Source organism: Euprymna scolopes, chromosome 42, assembly GCF_053919585.1.
Source record: "Euprymna scolopes isolate OS-2025 chromosome 42, ASM5391958v1, whole genome shotgun sequence".
Taxonomy (NCBI): Eukaryota; Metazoa; Mollusca; class Cephalopoda; order Sepiida; family Sepiolidae; genus Euprymna; species Euprymna scolopes.
In genome coordinates this window covers 53,655,184-53,671,286 of record NC_136523.1, presented here as the reverse complement: position 1 = coordinate 53,671,286, position 16,103 = coordinate 53,655,184, and positions in this window count along the sequence as shown.

The following is a 16,103-nucleotide window of genomic DNA, read 5'->3' as shown; positions in this document are numbered from 1 at the left end:
GTTTTAACATGTCTACGATCTTTGTTGAAGAAATGTATATACGTCCTATTTTCGTATATTTGCTCTAAAATACGATGAGACTATTTAAATGCTAACTATTTTGAAATCGGACAATAATTCTGGATTAATTAGATTTATGGTTTATTTATTTAAAATTATTGTTTCTATTGTTTCATTTAATAATGAATCTCAAGTAAGTTGGTTATAATTCAAGCTTTACTCCTAATTAAGAACTATCATATGGAATGCTTCGTATTTTTCGTATTACTCGGTTATTTTTAAGTTAAACAATTTAATACCGCAATGCTATTTAATTATGTATTTTCCGACATGAATATATATATTTATATATAGAGAGAGAGATGTACATATATATATATGCATATATATAAGTATATATAAGTATATATATATAAATATATACATATATATTTATATATATTTACATATACATATACATAATTATATATATAAGTATATATACAAGAATATATATACATATACATACACATGCATGATATATATATACATATATGTATATATATATATATATATATATCATGCATGTGTATGTGTGTGTACAATTATTAAGCCGCTTTTAAAATACTTAAATGTGGGCATTACCTAGGATATATAAAGTAAAGTGCAGTCAACTAGCATTTATGAAATGTTTACAATATATTCTCGCTTAAACACTCTAGAGTGTCTAATATTTCCAACCCAATTTCGCGTGTATTTGTTGTTAATTCATTTTATTTCAATTCCAGGTTAAATATAGATATTTAGGAGTATAAGAAGGCTTCAGCTATGTACTGGATCGTTATTGTTGTTACGTATGACACAGAATTGAACTAAAGAATTATTTGTTCTTATTATATTTTAACTACGTATATCCATTTACTTTTCAAGATATTCATAATACAAACGAGTAAAACAAAACTTATAGTTTAATATAACCAGGATGTTTAAGGTCTTAATATTGCGAGGATGGCATGTATATTTCAAAAGAAAATAAACTAAAGAATGTCCTTGATAAAACATTGAAATATTGTATACGGAGGCGAAGTAAGGAACAAGTGAGCAGTAAAGCAGAAACTGGGGTTACACCTAGGAATTCTTAATTTATTATCGTCACATTTACTGCGGTATTTACTTTTTATATTTATTCATCTATTTCATTTAATATGCATTGAAGACATTATCTTTTTTATCTGTTTTTTTTATTTATTATTTAACTTAATTTTTTGCTTCATTTTAGTGAATGAGGTATAAGTTATTATTATTATTATTTAAATTCTGACCGGAAGTAGGAACAAACGGGCTATAATGAATCAATCATGTCGTAAGAAAAATAGAGTGTATCAAAAAATTTATTCGGTTTGCTATAAGAATGTGTGTCGTTGCAATCTGCCGGACCTTATATATATATATATATATATATATATATATATATATATATATATATATATATATATATATATATATATATATATATATACATATATATGAATATATATAGACATATATATGTATATATATGTATATGTATATATACATATATATATGTATATATATATATAATTTAAAGGAGATTAGAACAATAGTCTAAAGAGCAAAGTGTATTCTAATGTAATAGTAAAATTATTAGTTTAATATAATTATATATATATATATGTGTGTGTGTGTGTGTGTGTGTGTGTGTATGTGAGGGGGTGCCTCTGTGGGTGTGTCGGTGTGTGTGTCTATTATTTATTTATTTAATAGAAATATGTTATATATTGTATTTGTTTTGTTTCTTTTTATCTTATCTATTTTCATATAAAAATTGTTATCTTGTTATCAGGTCTTCAGATAATTATGCTAATCAATATTAAACCCGATGGGCGTTGCAATTGAAATGCGATATAGCATTTATATAATTTGCTGAAATACACTTTTTTATTTATATAGTTATTCATATAAAGGATTTATATACAGGGTGTCCCAGAAGTCGCGCACCAAATATTTATATTTATATATTTTTTGCTTCAGATTTTATTCGGCCCAGAAGTCGCGCACCATATATTTATATGTATTCAGGCTGAAGGTGAACAATTTGAGCATCTATTGTGATTTTGATTAATAAAATTGATATTCATTGATATTCATATTTGTTTTTATATAAATCTACATGGTGCGTTACTTCTGGGACACCCTGTATATATATATATATATATATATATATATATATATATATATATATATATATATATATATATATATATATATATATATATATATATTGATATGAGGATTGCTGAATCTTGCCAGATGTTTCCTATCATACTGAGTTCTTCCAATCGTCTCTTCCATATATATATATAAATATATATATATATACATATATATATATATATATATATATATATATGTATATATATGTACATATTTATATTTATATATATATATTTATTTATATATATATAGTTATATCTATGTAATTATAAAACTCAAATGGCCTTGTTACGAGTGGTGTAACCCAACATCCGGTTTTCTACTTTCGGTTGCGCATGCGTACATAAGCAGAGAATCGACGCGACAATAAACGTATTGTTTTACTGTGTACGTTTTCAGCGTCCAATTTGTTTTTTTTCGCGTTTAAATATATACAACTATGAATTTAACTGTAAGTATTATGGTATTAGTTCAGTGCAGATTTACCTATAATTACGGCAAACCAGTTATAATTCAATGGTTGTATGTTCATTTTTCAAAAATAAACAATTATAAACAGAACTACTCATAGAAATCTATTTATATTCTTTTTTCTGATTATATGCTTTCATAGAAATGTTTCTGTTATATCACAAAAAATCTTTTTTCTTTACGTCACAAGTGTCTCGCTCATACATTAACTCATAAGCTAATATACTATATTGATCCAACGGCTCACGGGTAGTCTAGTATATATATATATATATATATATATATATATATATATATATATATATATATATATATATATAAATGTGTGTGTGTGTGTGTATACATATGTATATATATATATACACATTAAAATACATAACACACACGCATATACACCCACTTTCTCACACACATATTGTTATACTTTTCCCTCCTATTTTCGGCTGCTATATCATTATTTATTTATCTATTATCTATTTAGTTATTTTATTTTTCTACTCTCGCGCCCTTATTCGCGTTTTCTTTATTTTTATTTTCGTTTACTTTGTTTTGTTTATATTATTTTATCTTCGTGCGTATGTGTTTTCTGTATTATTTTCCGCGTTGGCACATTTGAAATTAACCATTTTAATAATACTGCGTTATATTTTTAATCTAGGTTTGTATGTCTCCTTGACTTGTTTTAAATTTTTGTTTATTTGCTTGTACTTTTATATATAGATTTGCATTTATTTTTCTATTCTCCTTAATGATTATTCTAATTTTAATATTAAAATTTTATTTATTTTTTACATTTTTAAATGTATATATAAGCACATACATGCACACACAAACATATACAATACACACACACTCACACACACACACATATATATATATATATATATATATATATATATATATATATATATATATATTGCACAATTAAAAAGCTCCGTTTTGTGGGAACTGGAGCTTCTGCATTAATAAACCTCATACATAATTGTATCTGACGGTACACGTAAGAGAAATGCGTTATTACTAAAAAAAAAATAACGTCTTGCGTTACTGTTGTCAATCATGTGATTTGATCCAAGAGTGACAGTTGTTTATAACTTTAAACAAAGCTGAATCGATCTAAGACTAGAATTTAGAAGGTCAAACGCAAAAGAATTCATAACGCCTATAAATCTAAACAATACTTAAGATATATGAGTATCTGTCTCTTCCCCTCTCTTTCAGTTTATCACTATTTTCCTCTTCTTCATTGAAATACAGAGAATAGAATTGGGTTATAATTGCATTGCTTATCAACTACCTTTGGTAGAGTAAGACAAAAATGTTACTTCCAAAAATATCCAGTACAGTATACCTGAAAATATCTTCTAAATTGATAAATCATTTCTCACTGATAGGTTCATAAGGGCAGTCGTTTATGGGCAAAAATCAAAAGCTCACAGTATAAATGCTGGTTTCCTAATCATCAATGATTTCCCAAATTACATTCTTAGATAATTTCCAGACATGTATGCTAACTATCACCTCTCTCCTCCGATTTCGAGACCATGGTTCCAAGGGGGAAATCTATGGCTGGTTAATTTAAGTGCATCTATAAGCAATCTTCTATTCATCATCAACGCTCTGACTCCCCGTCTAGCATCAACTGAAGTGAATGGCTCTCGTCTTGTGTAGGCTTCATGTTTTGACAAGCTACTAGGTTTGTCATTTACTCCAGATCAGAAATGTACCGTACATCAAATCCGTTGCCAATGTCGCTGGAAAAATACAGGGTCTTTCTACCGCTCGAGTAAATATCTCAGTGCCAATGCAATTCTCTACCTGTATAAGAGCCAAGTACTCCAAGGATGGAGTACTGTTGTACCATCGGAACATGAGCTGCTCGAAGTACCCTAACCTTCCTTGACAGTCCAAAACCGACATCATAACCTAATAGAGATTGCCCTTTTCCTGAAGCTTCAACCGTTTCTCCCCCAGAAAAGACGATAAGTATCTATCCGTGATCTATCTTTCTTTTCATAGCTAGTTATCCTCTGAGCTCCACCTCATAGTCTTCTTTGCAAAGGCGCTTATGTCAACGGATAATTAAATCTAAGGGAAATAACCAGCATAAACATAGAAAAAATAAGCATATTTTTCCAAGATATAATTTGGGACGCTGAAATAATCATTAGATAAAAAAGAACAAAAAAATATGATTACACGAATACTACACCTGCAAGCGCCGGGTGAAGTTGAAATTAGTCCCGGAAATTAAAAAAAAAAGAAAACTTAATCAACGAACATAAAATATAACAATGTTAAGTAACAAGATAAACGTATTAATTAACGTATTACACAAAACTGTTACAATGTAACGATCAACTTCAGAAATTAAATTAACTTGTTTGAAACGATGATAATTAATCTAGAAGAAAAATTAAATAAACTGGTTAATTAAGGAAAATAACCAAACTTTTTAGGGAGATTTTAAAGTATTTAAACCGTCATGTTTTTTAAATTTTTATTTTCACTAAAAAAATACATTGACGGTGTATATACTTTAAAAAATTAAATGGCAGTTTAAATACTTAAATGTCTCCTTTAAAAAAAGTTTCGTTATTTTCGTTAACTAACAAGTTTATTTAATTTTTCTTCCAGATTAATTAACATCGTTACCTTGTAACAGTTTACTTTTATTTTGTGTACGTTAATTAATAAGTTTATTTTGTTACTTAGCATTATTACATTTTTAAGTTTGTTGATTAACTTCGCTAACTTTTTTCCTTTTCGTAAACTGTTTCAGCAATTTCTGGAAATCGGCTACAGTAATCGTGTAATCATTTTTTTTTTCATTTAACATTCTTTCATTGTTCAGCGTTCCAACTTCTATCTAGGAAAATATGCTTACTTTTGCTATAAATTTGCTGGTTATCTTCCTTAGATTTAATGATCCGTTGACATAAGCACCTTCGCAAAACTTTAACGTTAAACATACGTCTAGTGTTTTTATTTTAACCTTTATACATTCTGTTATATGGCTTTCTATTTGGTGATATATCGCACATTTTATCGCTGTCTAAATAAATAATATAAATATATGTGTGTTAGTATATATATATATATATATATATATATATATATATATATATATATATATATATATATATAAAGCTGAACGCTTGTGCGCGTGTGTGTGTGTCTGGACAGGAATAGGCTCCTATATGGTTGACTATTTTAAAAATTTGATTTCATATAATGATAGAAGATGTATCACGGATCAGGAGTGGGTATGTTTGATCTGGCAGAACGGTGGTTCATAAAAAATTGTGGTTTCTGCGTTCGCGCCTGGCCCCCAAGGTATGGAATAAAAAATGGAAAAAAAAAACGTTTACTAGGGGTTTGTATATAGATGTACATAAAAATACTTTGATAAGTATGTTTCAGCTAAAATTGGGAGGGTATAATAAAATTGTGTGGTCTGTGTTCGCCCTGTACTACATGGAAATATCGCACAAACTTTAACAAAGACTTTTCATATCTATTTGCGTAAGTATACTTTGATAATTATGTTTGCGTTTGAAAAAATATGGTATAATTAATTTTTATTGGGTGTTCGTAATGTAAATATATTAAAAGTTTTCCAAGAGTTTTTCTTTTAAAGTGAGGGTCAACAATAACACCTTTACTTTAATCTTAATTCACGTTAGATTTTATTCATTTTTTGATTGAATCATATTGTGTCGAATAAATTCACCTCATGAATTTACGTTCTTATTAAAGTGAAAGCCCCCCCCCCCCAAAAAAAGTCGGAACTTTAGACAATTCTTGACACAAATATTGCATGACTCTGTTTTTTTCCTTCTCAACTTGCACGAGGCACTCTTTCGAAAATAGATAAATAATAAAAAATAAGAACGTTACTTGTTATCGTGTCAAAAGAAGGAAAAATCCTGCTCACGTGATTACATCTCTTTTTAAAAACATTTACATAACCTTTTTATTTTTATTTATATATTTGTTTAAGTTTTTTTTGTCAGTGTACTAGAAGAAATTCAGTTGATTACAACCCTTTCTGCGTGTTCTTTACATTACAATAGTACACCTCTTAATCCGACGGCGCAATACTACACTGTTCAATACTGTAAAACTGAAACGAAGCTATTCTGCTTGAAAAGGGCGCAATTTACTTCTTATTCATATTTATATCAATTATTTTCTTATAAAAACTAATGTAATTACGTCTTTACTTTTTTTAATATCCCATTTTCTGTTTCGGATTATTTTACTAAAGTAAGTAAAGCTTCATTATTTTTCAAAACTGATTTTATGTCTTTGATTTTCGATATGTCGTCGATATTATTTAGTAAGAGTGTTTAGCAGAAAAGCCAACAAACGACTACCCGAAAAAATAAATATACAAGAAATAAATGTTACCATAGTCAATAAAAGTTCAGTTCATGTATTTTTTTTGTTTTGAAATAGTCTTAATGCTCTTTACTTGAAATAATTTCAGCGAACCGAAATTAAATCGAAATTTGAGGCGATAACTACTTAAATGGAGTTTTATATAAACTACACATGCCATAATCGAATATTCCTCAAGCACAAAATAACGGAAAACATTAAAATATGTATATAAATATTCCTTTCGTTAACGGAGCTCTCTTAAATTGTTAACACAGAATGCCAAGGCGCTCCTGCTTCAAATTGAACACGGGGCTCTCTATTTCAAAGTCGCTACCATTTTGATATTTTTTAAACCGGTTCGTTAATCAAAAAAAAGTTTATAAACCACGTAAAAATACAAACCAATGAACTTTTCTACTATAAAAGTAACTTTTATTGACTATGGTAGCATTTATTTGTTGTATATTTATATTTATATTTATATATATATATATACATATATATATATATATATAATGTTTTCTTTTTGTAAGGACACCTCAGTTTGTTGGTCACTCTTGGTAAGGAATAGAAACAGTTGAGTATCAAATCCAATCTCTTTACAAGACTCTCCTTTTCATAACCTATCATATTTCACCAATCACAGCCCATTTTCTATAGGTTGTTTTTGAACCCAGGCAACGACGGTTACTTATGTTAGCATATATAAACATTTTTGGATTTCACCGTCATTGGATTATTTACCCTTCACCAGACTATCCATTCACGTGAAATCACTTTTTTATTCACCCTATTGCCTCTATTTCACTTTTTGTTATCAAGAAACATCTACGACTTACTTGTAGTTTCATTAAATACTTTTGCAAGCAAAATCTGGTTCCGCATTTTGCTAAATCCTACCCTCTGATGACAAGGAAAGTATTTCCTCGAAACTCCTCGGATTAAGGACTATTCACTTATTTAGTCTTTGCTTTTTTAAAATTCAATATGTTTTAACTCTTTGTCAAATTTAAACATGTTTTATTAACTACTTTTTCTTATTTATATATATATATATATATATATATATATATATATATATATATGTATATATATATACTATATAATTTTTCAAATACATATCAATACATTTAATAGCTACACACATTAGTGTGTCATGCTTATGCTATCATCAGTACCGGAAGTAATAATTACTGCTGGTCGCAGGATAGGTAAACAGTAAACAAAACCTGCCTAAACATTGCAAATGAGGTTTTCCCCCTTTATCACTTTAAAATATAAGTGAATGCAGATACTGATGATGCCATGTAAGTTTGCTTGCCATGATGAACTGCAATAAAAATATTCGACTATGTGTATATGTATGTATGTATGCATATATGTATGTATGTATGTATCCTTTAATATTCTAACAAAGTTTTCATACATATATCGTTGAATATTCTAATAACGGTTCCACAGGGATATGAAAGCTCGAGTCTCCTTTAACGGGCAATTTCTAATGAAATCACAGTTGGCAATGGTGTCAAACAAGATGATATTCCTGCCACTACTCTGTTCGCTATATATTTTGCTGCTCTCCTTGCTCATGGGTGTCGGGATTGCGATAAGGGTATTATGTTTAAGTTGTTCATTATCAAACATAGACTGTGGTGGAGTGGTCAACTAGTGAGGATGTATGGCAGTCGAATTCCCAAACAACTCATTTATGGCGAGCTCGCTGAGGGAAGACGTCTGGCTCAAAAGACTAAAAATGAGCTGGATGAAAGAACCTGGGAGAATCTTTCTTTGGATCGTGGAGAGTGAAGGATCTTGAAGGGCAATGTGGGCTGATAGAACCCAGTATGAGCGACTGAAAGTGATATCCGGAAAACGGAACGTGTAAGAAACAGTGGATGCACTGAGGCCCCAAATTGGTCTGGAGTGTGAGGTGTGCAGGAGATTATTTCTGAGCAGAGCTGGGCTTATAAGCAACAAATACCCTCATCAGCGCAGTGGGTCACAAAACAGTCTTGTTTTACAAGATCTAACATGTGTCACCCGCGGGCAGACATGCAAAACAGCAGCCAGTTTGAAGCGCCATTTTAATATACATAGAAGTAACCATAAAGGACGTGCTGCTACTGGTGCACATGTCTGCACAATGTGTGCCAAAGAATGCAAGAGTTTAGCAGGGATAAAAAGCCATATTCGTGTGGCCTATCACTGAATTGTTTTCCTGTTTCTGTATATAACTTTTTATATGTGCTATATCACGTTATGGCAATGTTTGAAATCGAATTTGCTGCCACCATGTATTTATGTATGTGCATGTATTTACATGCATATATATATATATATATATATATATATGTGTGTGTGTGTGTATAGCTTGATACATATAAATATTCTATTGTCTATTCTTATAAAATAAATACCAAGATCCTCTCTCTCTCTCACACACGCACACACACGTACATACATATATATATATATATATATATATATATATAAAGTGTGTGCATATATTATTATTATTATTATTATTTTATTATTATTATTAATATTATTATTATTACAGGCGTTGTTCACTACGAATATAGACAAAAAATGTTCACACTCAACAGTCTCATCGCTTTAATAATTTCCTGCGTGTTTTTTTAGATCAAATTCGAGTTCAGCGAGTGCGTATTTTGCACACATTTTTTTTCATATTTTTACCAATTCTGTTTTATTTCTTTCTCATGTTATTGAAGTGCCAACAAATTAGAGACTTCGATTTTTCATAATTTTACTTTTAGTTACTTCCCACTTTTTTGTTGTTTTTTGACTTGTTTATATTTATTTTATTCATTTGGTCACGAACTAATGCATGTGTCAATATATCTATCCACACACCAACATACACACACAACGCCCCTTATATATATATATATATATATATATATATATATATATATATATATATATATATATGTATATATATATATATTAACTTAAAATGAAATATATAGAAATAGAGACACACAAGCTAAAAAATGAACACAATTATAGATAATTTGTGAGGTCCAGAATTTCCTCGAACAGAAAACAATATGGCTCACAAGAGCCTAACATTATTTTCCATTAACTGGCCCCCCTTATGTTAGACTTGAAACCGGCAGTACCAATGTTTTTGGCCTTCTGTACAGTTTGACATATATATATATATATATATATATATATATATATATATATATATATATATAAATATATATATATATATATACATATATATATATATATATAGTAATTTATAAAATATATATGGCGATTAAGCTACACTGAATATTCTGCGTTTAATCCACTGTAGGATCCGTCAGGCTTATGTGCGAATTTTCCTGTTTTTATATATGTTGAGGATTTTTAGTTAGCCAATCAGCGTTCTAGTATCCACCGCGCCCCCTCCTATCAGCCAATGGGCATGCATTTTATCGAACAAAGGGTCTGTTTTAGAACTAGGTTAGTAATTTAAGGTAGATCTTTTCCCTCCTTTTATATATATATATATATATATATATATATATATATATATATATATATATATATATATATATATATATACTAGCACGGGCGCCCGGCGTTGCCCGGGTGTTTGGATGTGCATGCTGAGCAAAAAAACAAAAAGTGGTAGTAGGAAGGCAGGCGCGAACCCGTACCGCAAATGAGGAAAAGAACGGAGTAAAACCTAACGTTTATGCTGTTACGACCACCGCCAAACCGGAAGCGACATTTTTAAAAATTAAGGCTAGATAATATAAAGGAGATATAACTTTCAAAACTATCGGCGAAAAAGTGACCCCCCCTGTAGAAAAGTGCCTAGTTGAAGGGGAAGATATTAATGTTTTTAGACAATTTTTCGATATTTGTCGTATGAAATATCGAACTTTAAAACGATACTGATCTTGAAAAAAGCCGTCGCCTATATTGAAAGTTTAAGGGTGACATGCAAACAGACATACATACATACATTTATATATTGGTAACTAAAAATGTTCAACCCAAACTGATAAAAAAGCTTGCCCTATCTCTGAATACACTTTATGTAAAATTTCAAATGTTTAGACCATAAATTGTGTGAGTAATTTGGTATAGACCGCAGACGTCAATTTTTTTTAAATATGACCCCTATTATGACCAAAAAAAACAAAAAAAATGGTTAATTTTTAAAAACTTTGACCCCTATTATGACCTCTTAAAATTTATAGTTTCGGGCTCAAATCACTTTATTAAGTTAGAGCCAGGTTCAAGGAAGCTATATCTAAAATTTCAAGTGTCTAGAACCATAATTGTCGGAGGAGTTTGGTAGAGTTCTTAAAGGTTAAATCGTTGAAATTTGACCCCTTAACAGCCAAATTTCTGTCTGACACCCGTCACATCGATTTTGCCAAATCTCAGTACCCGGTATTTCAAATTTCGAGTCTATAGACTAAGAATTGACAGAGTTATGTCGTAGGGAATGTACACAGACCGACAGACACACAGACAAACAGACATACAGACAGACAGACACGTTCACTTTTATAGATATATAGATATATATATATATGAATATACCTATGTGTACACACACATGCACACATATATACATATATATACATATATATATATATATATATATGTGTGTGTGATCGTTTAAGCATATTCATGTTTATTTCATTTATTTATTTGTTTGTTTTCTATTGTTATTGTTAGTTTTAAAGCTATTTTGTATCTCTATCCTAGAGTAAGTTTTATTTTGTGAACACAGTTGTTTGCTATTTCTCGTCTACAGTTTAATAGATTTTGAGGTTCTTTAAAGTACAGGATAGCAAATTCTTCATGGATGCATAATTTACATTGGTCGTCTAAATGTCTGCATGTGGTAGCCTGTCTCATTATTTTCCATTCGACTACCGGCGAATGTCCGCTTTCTTTGAGTTTCAAGTATTTATTCGCTAGTGTTGTTTTTATACAGTGTTTTTTTATTTTTGAAGGTACTTTTGTGGTCATAGGGTTTTAAAATCTAAGGAAGTCATGCCTATGTAATATTTCTTGTTAATCGGGTTTTCTTTCGCAAATATTGTTGCTTGATAAACTACACTTTTTGTTAGACATTTATTTTGGACTGGGCAAATTGCGTGGTGTCTACAATTGCATTTATCTTGTTCGTTATTAGTATTATTTTTTATGGTATCGTTGTTCTTGTCGGGGGTTGGTTTGTTATTATTATTATTATTATTATTATTATTATTATTATTATTAGTATTATTATTATTATTATTATTGTTGTTGTCGTTGTTATCATTATTATCATTATTATTATTATTATTATTATTATTACTATTTTTATTATTATTATTATTATTATTATTATTATTATTATTATTATTCCTGCTAGTGTTGGTTTTATTTCTATCATAGTGTCTACTTTTTTATTGTTTATTTTGTTGTTGTTTACATTGTTTTCTTTTAGTATTTTGTTATTATGTGCTTTAATTATCATCTCTAAGTTTTCGCAACAATTGTAAGATAACTTCAAGGTATATTTATTGAAGATTTTGTGTAAGGTGTTGGTTGCGAGCAAGTGTTTTTAATAAGATCTAGAAATTTCTTGCCAAGTTTTGTTTTTTACATTTGATTGTATGGGGCCGTATACCAAATTATGGTTCTGTTTCTTCTATTTTTAATTTTATTATAGTTGTTGGTGTTTTGTTGCTTATATTTGATATCGATATTTTTGTATCCACTATTTTTAGGGCTGTTTCGGAGATATTGGTTGACCTGTTAAATGCATTTTCATCGCTTGAGTTATTACTGAGTCTACTTACGATCGAGTTAGGAATGTGTTTTATAATTGATGGTGGGTGGTTGGACTTAGGGTTTACCCAAATTGGAGTAGCGTTATCTTATAAGTAGGGTTCATATGTGTTTTTATCTAAGTTTAAGGTGACGTCCAGGAAAGTTGTTATTTTTATGTTAGCTGATACGTCCGCTTTTAGGCCTAATTTTTTCATTTCTTTGTCTATGATTTTCTTAAAGTTTTCTCCCTTGACTTTGTTGGAGTTTTTTTAATTATAGCTAGTCCGTCATCTCTATATAGGCCGATATACGTAGTATCGAATATGCTTGTGATGGTATATAGAATGAATAATCCCACAAGATCTGATGCCTCTGCAGAGTCTCTGGCACCCATCGCCAAATCGAACGAATTTTTCATTTTAGTTTTTATCCATTGGTTATTGTTATTCATTAGAACTGATTTTCTACACTTTTTAATAATGTTGATTTCTTCTGAGGATATATTAGTGTATGCCTCGGCAAATTCTAGGGCAATGTTAAAAAGTTCTTCGGATATCGAGGGATGAAATTCTATGATGTCAACCGATCACACACACACACATATATATATATATATATATATATATATATATATATATATGTATGTATATATATATGTGTGTGTGTGTATATATGTGTGCATGTGTGTGTACACATAGGTATAGTTATCTATATATATATATATATATATATATATATATATATATATATATATATATAAAAGGAGGGAAAAGATCTACCTTAAACCACTAACCTAGTTCTATAGGCTATGATGATGATGATGATGATGATGATGACGACGATGATGATGATGATGATGATGATGATGATGATGATGATGATGATGATGATGATGATGGCGGCGTTCATAGGAATAAAAGTAATATATTAATATTACCCAGCAATGTGTCTTAAATGTCGTACTATTGTTAAATTAAGTAATGACTAATAATGTACGAATAATGCATGTCAATCTGACAATCTGTTTCGTCCAGGAGGCGAAAACTGCGCCTCTTTTATAATATATATATATATATATATATATATATATATATATATATATATATATATATATATATATATATAGGAATCCACCTACAGTACTGTTTCGTTGTTTCACGGTGTATCAGTGCGGCTAGAAACCAAATACATATCGTTAAGTCAATATATATATACACACACACATATATATATATATATATATATATATATATATAATTATATATATACTAGCAAAAGTACCCGTCGGTTACTGGGTTCAAAAACAGCTTACAGAAAATGGATTCTGATTCATGAATGTATTATAGGTTATGAAAAGGAAGGGTTGTAAATCTGGGTTGAATTTGGGGGTATCAAAACCAAAGCAAAATATGATGAAAGTAAAAATAAAATAGATAAACGCCATAATTTATTATACCATACCTGTTCACACTGAAATACTTATCACAATATTCTCTGAATCTATATTAAAAAAATAACCTTGTTAAACTTTGTGACATGTTTCCATTCTATGGAGATCAGGTGTGAACGAACACCCCATAATTTTATTATACCATATTTCTTCAAACTGAAACATAATTATCAAAGTATACTTACGCAGATAGTTATAAAAAGTATGTATTAAAGTTTGTGCATATTTTCATTCTATGGAGGTCAGGCGCGAACGCAGACTCCCACAATTTTATTATACCATCCCTATTTAAGTTAAAACATACTTATCAAAGTATTCTCATGTACATCTATATCAAAAACACTTGTAAACGTTTTTTTTTTTAATTTTAATTTTTTTTATTTCCATACTTTGTGGAGCAGGTGCTAACGCAGACCCCACAACTTTATTGAATCATCATTATGGCAGATCAAACATACCCATTCCTGTGTCTCGATTCATGTTCTATCATTATATGTAATAAGTTTTTTTAAAACAGTCAACCATATAGGAGCCTATTCGTGCTAAGGTATTTATTTGCTCCCCCACCGAGCAAATTAGGCACAAGGCCGATTTTTAATATGAGGAGTGAATGGGAAATGGGGACCAACTCCCGGGGGGTAGGGGAGCTGAATAGTGACAATTGGTATGAAGGGTTGACCCTATATTGACCAAGGTCTTATCTATGGGTCGCCCCCACATAGGGTCTTTGCTTGCAGTATCTGCCGGAACAGATGGTATTTATTTGCTCCCCCACCGAGCAAATTAGGCACAAGGCCAATTTTTAATGTGAGGAGTGAAGGGAGGGGGAAGGGAAAGAGGGGACCAGCTCCCGAGAGGTGGGAAATGGGAGCTGGTTAAAGGTCAGGCATGTGGGGTTGCCCCCACATCTGGTCTTTGCTAGTCATAGCTTGCAGTATCTGCCGGAACAGATACTACACTTTGATCTTGGCCCGAAGGCCACGGAGGTGGCCTCTTCGTGACCAGACACACATACAGACATTCAGCTTTATATATATATATATATATATATATATATATATATATATATATATATATATATATATATATACAACATTTTAAGTATTAATGTAGTATGTTTTATTTCTTTTGCTTTCTCACATCATCATATGATGAATATATCTATGCTTTTATTTTGTATATGTATGTATATATATATATATATACATATATATATATATATATATATATATATATATATATATACCACAATATGAGAGATTATATATAATTATTTCCACAGACAAAAAAGGCCAAAGAGTCATGACCAACAACGAACCCGGAACTCCAAGACTCGAGCTTAATATATACTCTAATAATGGCTGTTATGGTCCTTGTAGGCGACAGCGTTTTTTGGCTGTGGAAATAATTATATATATATATATATATATATATATATATATATATATATATATATATATATATGTACATATATATTGAATGAACGATATGTACTTGGTTTCTGTAATTATAATAGGCATATTAAACATCATTATTATTATTATTATTATTATTATTATTATTATTATTATTATTCACTTTCCTTTCTGACCGTTGGTACAGCAGATGTTTAATGGCATGCGGATCATGACAAATGCACATAGGATTTCAGCACATTGTTTTCTGAGTCTTCCAGCACTTTTTGCAAGATGTCGGTTCGAAACAAGTCAGTGAGTTGAAGTACTGTAACGTTGCAATGGATCCCAATTTGCTCAATCCACTTGTCACATCTTTGGTACACTCC